We start from the raw sequence: 17,282 nt of genomic DNA on the forward strand, positions 1-17,282 counted from the left end.
CAACTAGCGTCCACACTGCTAATGTTTTCTTGGTCGAGTCTATCCCAGCAGTCTTCAGGCAGAAGGAAGGATAAACTCAACATTTCAGTTAAAAAAAAAAAAAAAGGAACCTGATCAAAAACTGACAAAACAACGCTAATGAAAACAAGTAGTATTTTATTAAAACCTAACTAGAATGAAAAAAATCCCAAACTATGTTTTTGGTTAGCACTAGCATTTGTACTAATGCTACTGGAGAGATGTGTCTATTGCTTGACCAAAGCCAATAAGTAAATACTTTCAACAAGGAAAAGAACAGCTGTGTAATTGTGATCGTGACCACCAAACACGTGATTAAAAGATTGGTAATATTATAACCGAATCAGTTAGGACAGCTCATGTTCGTGCAATTGTGCTAACGCTACTGCTTAGAGTTGTCCGCACTGGCTGAGTGAAGTAAATGCATCCAAAAAGCGAAATGGATGCTTCCTTCGAGTGTGACTTGAACGGTAAAAAATATGCACTTGTATATAGTATCTAATTTTTGCTCTGCAGTTTACTGTGTCACTATTTTCAAAATACCTGCTCTGAAAGCTGTCATTAAAACAACAAAGCCAGTGGTTTTTGCACAGTACTGTATTACATCAATGGATTAGGAAGTAACATCAAAGGCAGGTTGTTACTGACGGGTTGCATCAGGTCACCTGCATAAACGGTGTGGTCTGCACCGGATGGAGCAGACAAATCCTCAGATGTCGCTCTTTTTAGTCCACATTTATCACGCTGAAGCCAACAAGTTCAGGTATGGCCAGCGTAATGGAGATGAGCCACATGACAGACATCCACACACAGATTCGGGTTCCTTTGAGGTGTTGCCGAGATATGATAGCGAGGTACCTACAAGAGTTTTTTTATTTGTTTTTTTTAAGCCGTCAAAGGGTAATGCAATGCAAAATATCATAACACGTTCAGTGACACCTCAAATCTTGTTCGAACAGCCCCAAAATTGCACAATTGTGAGTTCGACCAACATTTTCATGAAGAATATGGACTTTAGTAGACGGGGTTACACTGTTGCTGGCCCTCATTATGGTTGCAGGTGAATTGGAGCCTATCCTAGGTGATTTTGGGTGGGAGGTGGAGTACACCTTGGACTTGTTGCCATCCATTCATAGGGCACATTTGGTGTCTTCAGTGTAATATGAGGATGAGAAGAACACGCAAGAGCCACAGAAGAAGGGCTGACCCAAAATTCAAACTCAAAACCTGTGTGAGAAAGCCATGCTAACCACTACTAGGCCACGTTGGGGAATTCACACATATGACAATAACCCGGTAAAATGTTTTTGCCAGGCTGGATGCTTGTGTAAAATGTAAGTTTTTGCCCAGGTTGAGATGCTCAAAAACGCCTTCATTTTTCTTTGCAAACAACTTTCAATAACTTTTCATCTTAACATGTTTAGATGAAACATCCTCACTTTAAACACAAACGGATAAATTGTCCAGGAGGAGTTTTTTTAACTCTATAAATGCCCCAAAATTGTGCCAGATTACGTATAATCAAAATGGCGGACTTCCACTTAGGTGTAGCACGAGGCTCTAAAAGATTATTTGAAGGTTACAGATAACTCCCAATTTTCATATAACCTGGGGTGCATTGTTGAAAATGTATAGAGGGCACTACTGAAGCATTTAAAAGAAATTGCACGATAACACCCTGAAAATATAGATTTTTCCAGGCCCGATGTGTGTGCAACATTGCATGAGTGTTCCGCCCAAGTTTAGATTCTACAAAAACTGCATCCTTTTTCTATGCAAACAGCGCAATAACAGCACCCGGTGAAATAAAAAGCTTTCAAGAACTTCTCTAGCAGGAGTTCGTAAAAACATGACCTTTATAAAAGACGCAAAATGGGGCATAGTTCACAAGTAAAGTCAAAATGGCGGACTTCGGGTTACGTTGATCATATAGCATATATTTTTGTTGGTCTTGGGCTATTACAACGGCCTGCCGATTTTTTGAGATCTAGGTGAAATAACAACTGAGAAGGAACTATGTGATTATTGCTTTGGCGCAACGGGGTGGGGTCTTGATACCAAGAAGAGACCTTCAACCGAGGGGAGAAGTTTAATTTATTAAGGCCATAGCCTTGTTTCGAAGAAAAAAAAGTGCTTTGCTGCTATGTTGTGGCATCTACAGTTTAGGCAATTAAGAAACCTTTATAAGTGGGCATCAATTATTCACAGATTTTTGCTATTTGCAGCAGGGCTCATTCGCAAATTCTCATTAATAAGAAGCTGGTGCTCACTGTATTGAGATTTATTATGGAAAAAAAAATCTTAAACTGTGAACATAACCGAACAAATTGATTGAAATATCAAATCTGCCAAACATATAAGGTTATTCCACAAAATCATACTTCTTGCCAAAAAAAAAAAAAAACACTCCTACCAATTTTTAAAAAAAAATGTTTTTCAACTTTTACCTCAGCCACAAGAAATTCTTTTTCAGTGCTTATTAAAGCCAGATTGGTGAGTCAGCCCGGTAACATTGAAGAACTGAGATATGTTTTATTAGTTTCAGTGTTGAAAATGACCTTTCACAACTTAAAAAAAAAAAAAGTGTTTTATCCATCTGCAACAGGGCTTACATCCTACCGATGACATGAGCTTTAATATCATATATGAGCCACTATGATGAGGTTTAAAGTACATCCAGTGCACTGATTTGGGTTGTGTGGAATATATATATATATATATATATATATATATATATATATATAAGATAAGAAAACCTTTATTAGTCTCGCAATGGAGAAATTCCCAATTCACAGCAGCAAAGTTATGAAAGGAAGAAGTAGAACAACAAAATATAGCTGCTGCAAAGGCAGCCACTCTCGCGGCGCCATATATATATATATGTATATATATATATATTTTTTTTTTAATCTAATATTTTAGTCTTTATCATGGATTTGGGGCATACCGTAGCGCAGGGGTCTCCAGCTCCTTCTCGGGGACTGATTCATGCGGTGGGCTACCAGTTTGATACACACTTCTGACATAAGCAATATTATCAACTTACCATGAATAATGTTATTATCTATTACTATTAATAGTTAATGATAATTATTGTGATTTCTCACAATAATGAAGAAACAGCTAAATATCAATACGAAACACTTGTATTCCATCCTGACAGGAGTGCTTTTAAAAATATTTTTGATAATGATTGCAAATGGCTCAATGAATCAATTCCCAAAATGATTGAGAGGGATTGCCCCGTGCTGGTGTCGTGCTTCTGAAGAAAATACCAGAAAGTCCACCATGCACGTCCGCGGAGCGCCGAATCGATCTGCCCGCGCCTCGATTAAACAGACCAAAATCGGGTTCGACCACCTGCGCAATAGTTTCACCCGTTGGAAAGTTATTCACTGACATCACTCATGAAGTAAGAGAATTAACTTACAGTACATGCACAAAACATTGAAGAAAAGATAAGTTATGCGACATCTGCTTCTTGTTCTTAAATGATTGATGCATCAAGCTGACGCGATGGACTGTGACTGTTCACATATGACGTGCGCATGGGCAGCGGGGGCCCAGAGGGGCACCATTTTCTCTGGACGCAATGGGCTAACCACTGCCTCTGTTGTATGGTGAGCTTCCAGATTCAATTTGATCATGTACGCTGGAATTTGGAAATCAGGACTTTATTTTCTTCCCTGATTGTATATGCCCAACCCACATTTGGATATCATGTATCGTATATGAAGTGGAACAACTTGATAAGAAGTCCATGTTAAAAGACATTTGAATGACAAGGAAATGGATCCATTTTAAAGTACTGTATTGGTTTCTAAAATCGGATTTTTACCCACCCTGACTGCAGCAAAATCCCATCCCCTTACCTGTCAACACTCGGAGCACACAGGCTCAGCACGATAACTCCAACTTTTCGGGATGAAGGGCACCGGCTTGCACAGCATTGAGCCAAAAGGGCCAATCTTTCGGCATGAGCTACATAGGAGAGAAACACACACACACACACACACACACACACACACACACACACAAAATGTGTTCGCTGTAATAACAATCAATTTAAGATAAGCCTGAAATGAATAGAACATGTGTGAAGACGGCCGATAAGGCGTCGCATTACCTCGGCCTTGTAATTACATGTCGCGGGGCAAATAACTCAGCCTGTAGGTGTTGACTGGGATGTCCACCACAATGTGGACCAGGTCTCCCAGAGCCAGACTTGCAATCAGGACGTCAGCACCGCTCCTGTGAATGATCCTCAGCAGTACTAAATTTACCACAATTCCCAGCACCCCAAAAAAAAAAACCCCAAACAAACACGAAGACGGCTGGAGAGAGATACTAGAATGTATCCCCGAGTAGTGGCACATAGGAAGGAGTCTCGCAGAGATATTGGATCTGTAGTTGTCCATCTCTGAGAGGTGTGCACCGGCGGCTGGCTGGGAATGCTGATTGCCGGCCTCGCCGCTAATGAGAACATTTCCCAGACAAAGAAGCAGAGCGACAGCCCACATTGACTGTGGCTTCTTCAAAAAAGGGCCCTCGGATGTGCTTGCCAGCGCTGGGTTAGAAACGAGAGTAATTAGCATCAGAGCTGCTGGGAGTTTGGCAGCAAAGTAACTTGATACAGTGATCAAAAGGCAATTATAATTATGAATTGTCCCAGTTTACCTTTTGATCGGAAATGCCGCACGGTTCGGCCGCTCGCAATGTTGCCTTGTGCGTGTAAATACTGCAGCTCGGGCCGTCGGAAGGTTTTATAGACGATGATGCCGTTGTCGTCATTATTCATCGGTCTGTCAGCGGTGACTGTAATTACCGCCTATGATGCATCACCTTCAATAAAAAGGACAGCGTTGAAGTGTCCTGTTGTTACGGCTTTTTTGCAGGTGTGCTGTGCTAGACTGGTAAAATGACTTAAAACAAAAAAGTAAACATCGTCTCTTGGGGCAACAACATCATGGCATCTTACGGAAACACAGTCATCTGGTAAGAGTGGATACCTTCCATCACATCTGATGCAGACATCTGGAAACACAAAATGAGCGAGCGTAGGGTGTGTTCACACTTGACAGGCTCATTTCCTTTGTTTTGTTCCAAGTGTTAACAGCCTCTTTTTTTCTTTTTTTGTAGAATTGTTCACAATCTGCCAAACCGCTGCTAGTTGTGATGTGAACAGAGTAGTTTTCACTGCCACCATATATTGCTTGTACCGCAAATATTTGCTCACAAGTCAAGTCAAAACCTAAAAAAAAAAAAAATTAAATACTTTGCCTCACAGGCACCACTGTATGGCATGATTCAATCATTTTACATCATAGTTTTTGACCAGCTGAGATGTCATGAAAAGCTTTTAACATACCTGTCAACTTGTATGTTTTCCCCGTATTTTATACGTTTTTTTTTTATCATTTCAAATCACGTACAGCGTATTACAACTTTTATACAGAAAAATAAATTGTGAACCGATCTCACAAAGACCATATTGGCTCAAATCCAGATCGTCTCCCCTGCTGGTAGCCAACGACAATGCCGTCGTCGATCGCTACTATTGTCACGGCAAACCAGCAAAAGTAATCCTCAATCGTATATTTTTTTTCATCGCTGCGTACGGTCGGATTGATAAAGCATGATGTGCGCATGCGCGGTAAGCCGTTGTACGGGTTTTCGTTGCTTTGTAAGGGGAATCGTAATCATTTATAAGGGCAGCTATTAGCCGAGGTTGACAGGTATGTTTTAAAATGCTTGCCTTTGTACAGAAGCACCGCGCAGGCTACAGCTCCGACGCAAAATTAAAAAAAAGCAGGCTGTGCAAGATCGACTCTCACTTCTTCTTTTGGGGGCGATAATTCAAAAGTCAATTACGTCTGTTTAAAGGTGGACACAAAGATCCATGGAAGACACCATGCCAAAATCAATGTGTTTCGCTCTTAAATGGGCTTCGTTTACTGCTTCTTTTGTCAACGTCAGGTAATCAACAAGAAATTAGTCACACGTGATTCTTCGGCCCCGTTTCCATGGCGGAAAGCCTTCTTGTAAAGCAACAATCCGACACACGAGGCTTAGGACTGCGGGGTTTGCCAGATTTAAAATGTTTCTCCTTGTATTTTAATATTTCAAGTCGCTAACTGAAGCTCGCTGGAATTTTGAGGATCAATAATCCACTCCACTTTACTGCATTGTGTACATTCATTTCAAACGATGTATCATTTAATGTCATCATGTAATCAATTGTGTCTGGGCTGTTATACCCCATCGGAGGCCCACCTCCCCTACCACATTGCAAGTATTGAGTCGTGCTGTTTATGTCTCCGATTCTTGTGGCTGTCACAAGAGCCACTCCCCCCCCCCCCCCCTCCACACACACAAATACCAAACCCATACAACGCTAGGTTGAAGGTTTCTTTTTTCCACACAATGGGCAGTTTTTGGTTGTTTTTGTGGGGGGAAAAAAAAGACCACTGTCCGAAAGAAAGAAACCTTAAACGTATTTGTGCTCCTCTCTATAGGATCAAAGCTTGCAATTGCTTCCCCCTCAATCTCCCTTATGTCTTTTTCACCTAAGAAAAGCATGGGCCACCGTAAACTGCAACTCGTCACGCCTTTCCGTTACGGCTCCCTCAGTGGGTCATTGTCTATTTATTATTATTATTATTTATGTCTCTTGGACAGCTTGCATTCTTAAGTGACTTTTTTTTTTCACTCATTCATTTCATTTTCAGTCATTTCATTCATTCATTGGATTACGCGGGTATTGTTAACGTTTTGGCCGTTTCTTATACAGTAACTCGATACCATTGGTCCTCAATCATCGGTCTACGGATACAAACCAAAATGTATTTTATCAACACACACACAAACACAACCCTCGTCAAGTGTTTGGCGGTCCAATTGTTGATTTCCAAAAATGTCTGCATGCAACTGGGCGGTAAATGTTCGTCAGCCCCTCCAGACCTGCATGTTTTTAGTTGTCGTTTAGTTTATTTTGTATCATTACCTTTTAAACTGAGCCCTTATATTGGATGTCATTGGATTGTGCATGCGTTCTTAATGTTGCGGTGGGCAAGTGCACAGAAGGTTGCTGGCTGTACCACGGCAGACAAGCTACAGCGCCCCGGAGGTACAATAGATGCGCAGTGAACAGAAACATTCCATTGTTAATTGCATCCCGTCTCCCTTTTGAAAACTCCAACTTGTACTCGGCCGGCGAGGAATGACCTTGGCAAGGAATGTATTGGCGCGCTTCCATGAAAACAAGCGATTACGGCAGAGGAATTGCTTGAGTTGACTGCACAAGAGTATGAAGAGTGTTCTCAGTTGGGCGGCTGACATACAATGTTATTGCGAGTGTTTTTCTATATAGGTCACCGGAGAGCGCCAAGACACTTCACGGCCTATTAAAAAAAAAAAAAGCGAAAAGAAACAAAGCTGCAAGGAACATTTTCCGGCCTATAAGAGTAATAAAGAAGAATAAAGCAATCCCCTGTGATTCCACATTAAGCCTTTAAAGTGTTTTTATCATTGACCTGAATCGTTCCGCTTAAATCTCTCTTGTTTGTGTTTTAAGTACATTTATGATGTCGGCTGCACGATGGCCCTAAAGAGGCATCCTCCGGCCTCTCTCTCTCTATCTCTCACCAATAGCTTGTTCACCATTTTAAACGAGTGGAACGGACCCCCATCCGTGTGCATGCGCTTGTCTTTGACTCTCATTCTGTCGCCGGTTCAAACCATCACGCTCAACCGACTGCCAAAACGGCCGCTGTTTTCTGGGTCAACAGTTCGACATGATTTGTTTGCGCTGTTCAACATGTTCTAATGAGGCACCAACACGCTGTCTTTCTCCGTCCATACATGACAGCATAAAGGAAGGAATTTATGAGAGGCATTAAGCATGACTGATTGCGTTCGAAAATTATACCAGTTTCATTTGAACTACGCAAAATCGGGCGCACGTGTCTATCAAAACAGGATGCATGAAAAAGTCTCAAGGACCGATGCCTAGAAATTGAACAGGTTGAAAGATGGACTTTGAAAAAACCTTTCGGCCCAAATGTGTCCTATTAAGCATCTATCCTAGACAGACGCATGATGCGAAATAGCAAAACATTTTTTTTGCCCAGCACATTTAATGTGGGAAGAGGACTTACTATAAAGTTGGGGCAAAGGGGGAAAGGAAAACCACACAGTAGATCTACATTATAATTTTGTAAAAACGAAATCTATCAGTTGTAGAAATTACCAAAACATGCCTAAAACTATGACAAAAGCATTTACGTCCAAAAGAATGAAACTAAGATGGCTGCAAAAAATAAATAAATAAAAATTTAAAAGGACTGTACAACCCCCCCCCCCAAAAAAAAACAAGAAACCCCCAAACCAATAAAATTTGTGTCATAGAGACATTCCATCACAGTCGCGCTACGAACGTAGCAGCCATAACTAACGTTGGCTTGTTTACAGTATTAAAGCTAGCTTGCGTAGTTGTGCTCGCGTTGCTTTTTTTGTTGAAGCTGGATATGCATTCTTTGGGACTTTTTATCCTGACTGTGCACTTTCACAAATCGCATGGCATTAAGAATCGCGCTCATGTGGCTGGATCCAACTGCGAGTCCTATTAAGGCAAATATCAATTTTAAAGTTAAATTAAATTATAAGCAGCGGGTGTATCAGAGGCAATACTTGGTTATTCATAATCATCTCAGATTCATGACACTGAAACACTGGTTAATGCTGGACAGAAGTACTTGGACGCTACATAAAATATGAGTCCTTTACTTCATGTTAACGTCCAGTGGATAGTTGACTTGTAACTGTTGCACGAAGCCAAAGGAAGAGGTAAAACCCACGCAGTTAATAATTTGCTGCTGGCTGAAATGAGGTCCGCAGAGGGGTTTTGTGATATCTAAATCCAAACGGGGTAACTTTTGGAACTCTCAACCCTTCTGTCAGTTCCAGTTCCACAGCCCTAATACATGTTTAAATACCACAACACCCCCTGCAGAATATCACATGCAGCCGCATAAATTAATGTCCCCCCCCCCCCCTCACCCCCACAATGTTTACTGCACATGCAAACACTGACAAGCGACAGAAGCAGCTGGCAGTCATTCATTTTCAATGAAAGCCGCGGCAAGCGTCCCGCGGCAGCCACAGCAGAAGATGCGGGAAGAGATCTTGCGTGTACACAACAGTGTTGCTTTCCGTGTTGACAGTGCAAGGGAACGCGATCACGGCGCTCCTCGCCTTCTCCCTGATCCCTACAACTTATGCCCTGTTTGTTCAGTGACATAAACCAAAATAACTCGGGAGGAGAGTGTCAATAGCAGAAGGGATGTCTGGAAAGTGATTGGACACGCACCTGCGCCACTATAGCATTCAAACAAATACAAAGTACAGAACGTACAAGAACGACCTGAAGAAAATATGCTCTCCTTCAAAATTATTGGAACGGTGAGGTCAATTCCCTTTATACCTGTGAACTGAATTGATGTCAAAGACATCAAAAGATGAATATGAAATCATCCAGCCTGCTTTATTTGCAGCTATTTACACCTGGACTACATGCTCAACAAACAAGAAAGAACAATTTGTAATGAGACATTTTGATGTCAGCAAAAGCAATGAAACAGATGTATTGTTTTTAATCTTCGATGCAGACTTAAAATAGGTGAAAGTGAATGAGATTTCTTATTTTGGTGCAAATCCCTCGGTTGCAATAACTGCACCAAGGCTGTGTGAATCGGTCAACTTTTGCATTTTTATTTTGTCATGCATGTCTTGACGGACTTTTAACGATAGCCTTTTGTCATTATTTTGTGATTCCATTCAAGCCACTCTTCAGTCATTAAAATGCATGCTCTATAGGGTTTAATTCTGGAGATTAACTCTGAGTACCACTGACATGAAATGCCATCAAGGGGAATCCTAACGAGGAGCGCTGCCAAAGTCAATTGCCGTCAACTACGATTGATTATTTTTTTTAATGGGAATGGCCGGCGAAAACTCTTGGCCAACTCTCATTTGATCAAGTTGTGAAAGTAAAAAAAAAAAATAAGTATGGCCACCAGATGGCAGCATTAGTTGAAATCTGGGGATCGACTTGGGCAGTCCAAAACCTTCATTTGTGTTGAGGGTCATTTTCTTGCTGTATCCTGAAGGATTTGCAGATCAATTTGGTTGCATCTTTCTATCACTTTGCAGACGAGGTTTCAGAAAACTTTGAGACTACATTTTGCTGCTTCTGTCATGTGTTACATCAATGAAGATTAGTGAGCCAGTCTGAGTCGGAGCTGTCCAAGCCCACAATATCCCTACTAAGGTTCACAGATGAGCTTCTAAATTTGGATTGATGCCACCAGATTTTAGCCTTTCCAACTCTTATGTAAAGTTTGGACTCAAAAGTCCCTAAAACATTTGGAAAGAATTGTTTTAGGCTCGTCTCTGCACTTTTGGGCAAACTCGAGTCTAACCTTCCTATTCGTCTCATAAATAAGTGATTTGCATTTGTGCTTTTGTTCATGACTTTCACTCCTGCCATCTGGAGGTTGTTGCTGATTTCATGAACAATTTCTTTGAGGGTCTTTCTTTACACCTCTCAAAAAGTTACGTTGTAAACGGCTGTTGTTATGCTTGGTCCGTGTCTGAAACTTTCTTGTGCGTTATTTTTCAACTGGTTGACAAATGTTCTCTCGTTGATACAATTGCTTGCTTTTCACCTGGAAACAGCTTGCTGGTTTTCATGCTGGTTGCACCGCTCACGAATGTGAATACAGTTTTCACAGACAAAATCCAAATTAGAGACTTAGTGTTGACATTCAATGCTATTTGGCGTTTGAATAATCAATGTCGACGACACAAGAAAAAAAAAAATGCCAGCCACATGCTACAATACTCTCAATGGGTGCATTTAAAGAAAAAGTTGTATGAATCTTGTGCCACATAATCAAATCCAAATGTTTCAGTCAACATGAGAGAAAAGACTCCGGCAATATGGCAATATCTTTTCCTGACAAAAAGAACGAGGGCAGTGTTTATAAGACTGCAGATGGAAAATGTATTCCAGATAATTACCCTGAATGCAGGGAATGAAAAAGGGGCAGTCTTGATAATTATAAGTTGTTTTAAATGTCAGAGCAATGTTGTTTTGGGTTCCTTTAACTATAACTCGGACAATTGTCATTATTGGAACTTCTCAATTACTCACGTTACCCAAAAAAAAAAAAAAGATAGACAGCATTTGGTAACTTTTTCCTGCAGTGTAAATCCAGCCTACGAATCCAAATGTTGACCTGTAGTCTATTTATTTAGCTGCAGAAAGTGGCCGCAATGCTTTGAGAGGTCAGAGCAGAGCAGAGGAAGTCCACTCTGTGGTTTTGCTCCTGTCAATTAAAGACCCGCGGCTATTTTGACACAAGGCTCCTGAGTTGAAATTCATATATCGACTCTTTAAATTTGTGAGCCCTCCCAATAAAATCTCATTGCTACATTACGCCCCTCTTCTCCACGAGCCACCGATACGTAGACCTGGAGCTTGCAAGGCGGAGATAGCCCTGCTCATGTTTGATTGTCGTCTCGGCCGATTTAACGGGCATGCTGGATGAGAGATTTATTACCTCTCTGATTGCTCCCACCCAGACAGATTGGGAATGGGTGGAGCAGACCCCCCTATCTCAGCTGTCGCACTTTGCCGTGTCATCACTTTTCAGTGTGCAGGGGCCACTCTCGCCTGCCCCTCTTTTGCCTCTCAGGATGAACACATCTGCCACCTGCTTAATTATTTCTCTCCGTGGCCCAAAAAAAGACACAGAAGATCAAAAGGGAAACGACGCACACGGCCACCATTCCGATTGCGTCTTCTGTGTCACGTCTCATTTATACAGCTCAAAGTGCCTGTGAAGTCTGGAAATGGCAGCAAAAGCCTTTCTCATCTCCCTCACTGTAAAAGCCCGAGTGTGCGTGCACATGTGTGTGTGTGTGTGTGTGTTTGTGTGTGGGCTGCAGCGGTGATAGGGACTCTCATTTCTCCGAGTTGCAACCCAAATAAGAATCTCGCCCGCAGCTCTCTGTCAGCCGCCTCAAAGACAGCAATCTATCAGGAAATAACAGCCAACTCAAATGTAAAAATCAATTCATGAGAAAATAAGGAGACCTGTGGTTGAGGGAAAGTTCATGGGCACGCGTGATCATGTTTCCTTGCATTCTGCCGCTCGGGCGGTGAGTGAGCCAGACAAATGATAGGGCTTATTCTGGCAGGAGAACAGCGAGCTTGATCGAAAAGCTGATGTGAAGGCTTGTGGATCTAAAACACGCACCGGAGACACAAGCGTGCCGGCTGCACTTGAGATGAGAGGAAGGTATATTCCATTTACAGGGAGGAAAGAAAGCAGCTCACATTAATTGAGCTATCTCGCAGAGGAGTTTACGCTCGTCTACTGTACGCAGACTGTGGCATACATGGAACAACCGTACCATAATCGCCGTCCCCTTTCGCAGTTGACTATCCACACATTCACCTGCTTGCGTTATCTTTCTTGGAACCTGCACGTAGTGCAACAAACACTTGGCAAAGCTCTTCGAGCCTATGCGCACACCTTCAAGGTGTTGCATTTGGATTATAAAAAGTGGCTTTTTAATTGCTTGTGTATAAATAGTTGATGTCTGTCAAGCTCGAATATTGATCAAGTTTGAAAATAAACAAGCAAGTAAATCTTTTGTTGCATCTCTGAAAACAGGTCTGTGAACATGTCGTTCTGAAATTTTCCAGGAGCACTTCATTATGAATACGTTCCATTCAAATCTGGATCGCAGTGTACACAAACTGCCTACTTTAAAATGTTCCACTTACAGTAGTGCTCGAAACTAAATTTCATTCTTTTCGTGAGCACGCTCAAAACAGGCAGTTTAAAACAGAGCGACGGATTGTATTCTGCATGTTTTGTGCTTGTGTTCGCTCATCTTATAATTTGCTAGTATTAGCCTTAAGCTAGCAGAGTCAAGGTTTAAATTCTGTGGTTGTTTAAAAAACCATAATTCAGTTACTCTTAATTAAACTCTCACATGCTGGGACGTACGTTTTTTTTAACAAGTTTCACTTCTGACCATGTCTTGGTTGCCTCCATTTCATTCAGCTTCAACTTAGCAAATACGTGACAGATAATAGCCATTAGTGTCGTGAATTATTAATAAATGCGACACTAATGTGCAAGAAAACCAGCTGCACCTTCTGTTGGCGAATCTTTACACGGGGAAACTACACTAGGCCAAATTGGTCTCAAACCATCTGCAACAAATGCATAGTTACCAAGATATGCATCCACCATATGAAGCTTAAAGGTAATGTAAATGTCACCACTGGAAGAGGAGGGCAGGAGGGAAAAACTAACAAACAAACATTTACCCCATGTTGTTTGTTTCTTGAAGGCGCGCAGCCTCTTCCAGACAAAACATCAATAGGACGACATTTTCATCGGTCTGCGCAGGTCAACTTGTGATCAAAATGAAAATCCCCACCCCCAAGGCTACGGTGACAAGGCTCACTTGTCTCAGATCAATATCAAAAGTATGACTGGAATGTTTCATGAAGAGTCAGACTGGGAAAAGCCGAGGAGCGCTCATGCTTTCATTTCGACTCCAGACCAGTGATTTATCGTTGTATTTACCAGACATTTGATGAAAACATCACCCTCCCCCCCCACCCCTCTGAGTTAAAAAGTTCGACATGAAGGGCGGCCATGTTTTTCCCCTCCCAAATTGCGTGCACGGAGTTTTTTTTTTTTAAAGCCCGCAATCAAGTACAAGGGCAGGCTGTTTAATGGGGGTAAACGTTTGTTCCCCTTTCAAAGGTTTGTACAATGTTAATGATCTTAATAGATGATGTTATCCCTGCGGGAAAGTGGCCATCATATTATCCCCGGCAAAGGCGTCTTACAGGACAAGGACGGAGTGCTTAGCACCAAAGGCGTTACCACAAATCACCGCCACTTCACATGTGACACACCATGATGTGCTCACTGATAAGTGGCCGCACATCAAACCAGCTTGTTCGTTAATTCACTGGACATTTCATGGCTTTAAACGGGGAAACAAATATTTCCTGAATGACTTTTGCAGCTTTCGTACGACATCGCTACATGTGACTGCGGGTCAAGAGACCTTTTTACCTTTGAGGCATGTTTACACGCGAGAGGTCATGTGTGATATGAGTGCTTCAGGGTCGGGAGATGTGCACGTGGATAAAGGGAAGTCATGTGTGTACAAATGTGACATATACACACATGTACAAATGTGACACACACACACACACACGCACCGCCAGCACTAGCTAATAGGTTCCGATACATGAGGGGTAATAAAAACGATGACTTTACAAGTTAATGGGAAAAGCATTCAGTACAGTTCGCCAAGATTTGACTTCAAATGTATATATTTAAAAAAAAAAAAGTGCAATCCGGTTGCTAGTCCAATCACAATCCAGCACACTGCTCACTGAATTTTTAGAAAGTGACACAAAGTAAACTTTGAATGTATTTATTTATTTTTGTTGGCGCCGATTCTAAGTCCTCTCTCAGTATTGCTCTAGCATATCAGGTTTTAATCAAAAATAATAAAGTAATATTTATAAATTAAGGGGTTTGGATTTTCATAGCTATAAATTACAACACATGCTAAAATTTTAACTTTTGTCGGTTAAACTTAAATACAAAAATGAATATACGGTACCTCAAAAAGCTTATGTGCTAGAACAATGACATTTGTTTTTTAATCAGCATCAAATATACATTTCGGGACACATACAAATCCCTTTGATTAAAATTTGCTTTTGAGCAGCGTAATCAGCTGCGTTTGGTTTGGCAAACACAAGGCGGGCGATAGCAACGTTAAGTCCTGGTGCAAAAAAGGATGTGATTTAGGAGTTAATATCACCATAAGGTGCCTTTGAGACTTGCATTTCACCCCCTAAAGGTTTCTCCCAAGAGATTTTCGGGTAATCTTCATAGTCATTGTACAAAAATGCGTATGGGGCAGCCTTGCACACTTTTTCGTAGAGTAACTGCAAGGAAACAAGGTAAAAGCGGACATTGCAAACAGCAAAATATGAGCACTTGCGGACAGGGTGGACATTTTTGCCTCACGTTAGTATTTAATGAGCACACGGTGGACCTTAAATTTCGTAACATGATTCAGTTAGCCACCTGACTGCTCCGTTTAACAAATCTATTTCAAATTTCTGAAAGGTTTTTCTCAATTGATTTTTCGCGATGATAGAGTGGACATATTTAGCTTGACAACATCCAACCACAAGCATAATATGAGGGGAGATTACGAAATATACTGTATCTGCGCTTTGGGCATTTGGGTCATGTGAGTATTTATAAAGAATTAAGGAAAGCCTAGAAGCTACCGGGTTCGATCGGTTCAGAAGTAAGCCAATTAAATTCTTCTGACGCGCGTGAATGGGATTTTACGTGCGATGTGCTTCGAGTGGTCGGATCATTTGGAAAAGGCCAGTCGGATCTGTCATGTCTCATCAAGGTGATGCTCTATTGACAACGGTACTTTCACAGAACGGGAGAACAACATCGAGGCTCAGAAATGAAAGCTCCAACAAGAAAATGACTTGAATTACAGTCGATGTGGTCACAATGACAAATTAATGGCAATCTCAACATTCATCGTGGGAAAAGTATGGAATAAAAAGCCAGGTTGTTGAGCTTCTTCTCAGAGCCTTCACAGACGTACAGTAGGCGAGTAGGATATTTTGTAGTGTAGTACACTAAGCACAGTATAACCTCCTATAATGCGATACTGGATTATCGGTCTCTCAAGGAGAAAAATATCATCACATATAGTGTGCGTAAAGCTTTCTTTTGGTATGTTCCATGCTGATATAGCTACAGAAATCGATTTTCTGTTCGCCTTCAAAATGTAGTCAAATGGTCACAAATGGCCGTTTGAGAAAAACCACTGGCATTAAATGTCTTCAAGTTGCATTTTTCCAAGACAAAAATTGGAACATTACAAGAATTATGTTTATTTCTTTTCAGCAATTATATATATATATATATATATATATATATATATATATTACAAGGTATGCAATCTTCCAAGAATCCTCTAAGAATTAAATTCGATTTTTTGGGATTACATAACCTTACAAGAATAAAAGGAATGGAATCTTGTGAAAAATGAACTCGCACATTTTTTTTAAAATTAAATTTAAAAAAGTGGATTACTTTCTAATACTATCACTTTTCCAAAGGGTAAAAAAAAGTTTTTTCTCATAGTTCAAATACTTTTCATAAAGGATTTAGCAACCAGGAATGGATGCAACGTTTGATAAATGGATCGTTAAGAATTGACAGCTGATGAATCGCGTATAAAGCAATGGCGGGAAAGGGAAATACACCAACCACAACTACAGTCTGAGCGCATTTATCCAGTCCTCCATAATCGCCTACATAAGTCTGCTCATTAGGACACTGGCAATGAAACAGGAGATCAGAACATTCTGAAAGCTTTCCCTCATTCATTCAAAATGAATTGGCCATTTATTTCCCCACCGTCGTACAAGGACATCTAGTCAAAGGCACATCCTTTAGAAGCTACCTCCAACTGGCGCTGGGAGTCACGAAGTCGACTATTGTGTGCGCGCGTGCGTCTTTCTTTCGACATTCTTATCTCATTAATTAGCTATGATAAGGACCTAATCAAGCGTGGGAAAGATGCGTATCTTGGAAGCCACAAATGAATGACTTCTTTTTTAATGTGATGGGGTGACTAGAGTATGAGGGCTAAAGCTTTATATAAAAAAAAATTAAAAAAAAGCATGATGGAAAACTTAATAGTAGGTCATCTAATAATAAATCCTCATTGTAAAAGAAAATTTGTGCAGATTGTAATCTGCAAAAAAAATTGGCTACTAACGGCTGGAGTTGTGCTTCTAAAATAATTGTGTTAATGAGACAACTGTCACTCGATGATTGTTTACATTTTAACCACAGGCTTGTCAGCATGGATTAGCTGCTTTATGGATGATTTTACTCTTATGACTAACACTGTGCTGCTTATTTTTAGATCCGCAATTAAGCAGGCATAAAAGGGTTACGGAGACAAGTAGCGGTCTTTTGTTAATTCAACCAAAATAGTCCAGTAGCAGGCACAATATCTTGTGTTCCGTGTACTTTACCATCCATCCTGGTCAGTGAGGATGCTGCAACCAAACAAATAGTTTTCCTTTTTCCGGTGTTTAAAGGCTT

At 40.9% G+C, this 17,282-nt stretch overlaps 1 pseudogene; it reads right to left on the minus strand.

The window, feature by feature from the left end:
- Positions 1–674: 674 nt before the first annotated feature.
- LOC147198113 (endothelin receptor type B-like) lies at positions 675–4,538 on the minus strand (annotated as a pseudogene).
- Between the last annotated feature and the right edge of the window lie 12,744 nt (positions 4,539–17,282).

This window comes from Hippocampus guttulatus, chromosome 11 (assembly GCF_054856545.1).
Source record: "Hippocampus guttulatus isolate MCC_2025c chromosome 11, RoL_Hgut_1.0, whole genome shotgun sequence".
In the NCBI taxonomy this organism is placed as follows: Eukaryota; Metazoa; Chordata; class Actinopteri; order Syngnathiformes; family Syngnathidae; genus Hippocampus; species Hippocampus guttulatus.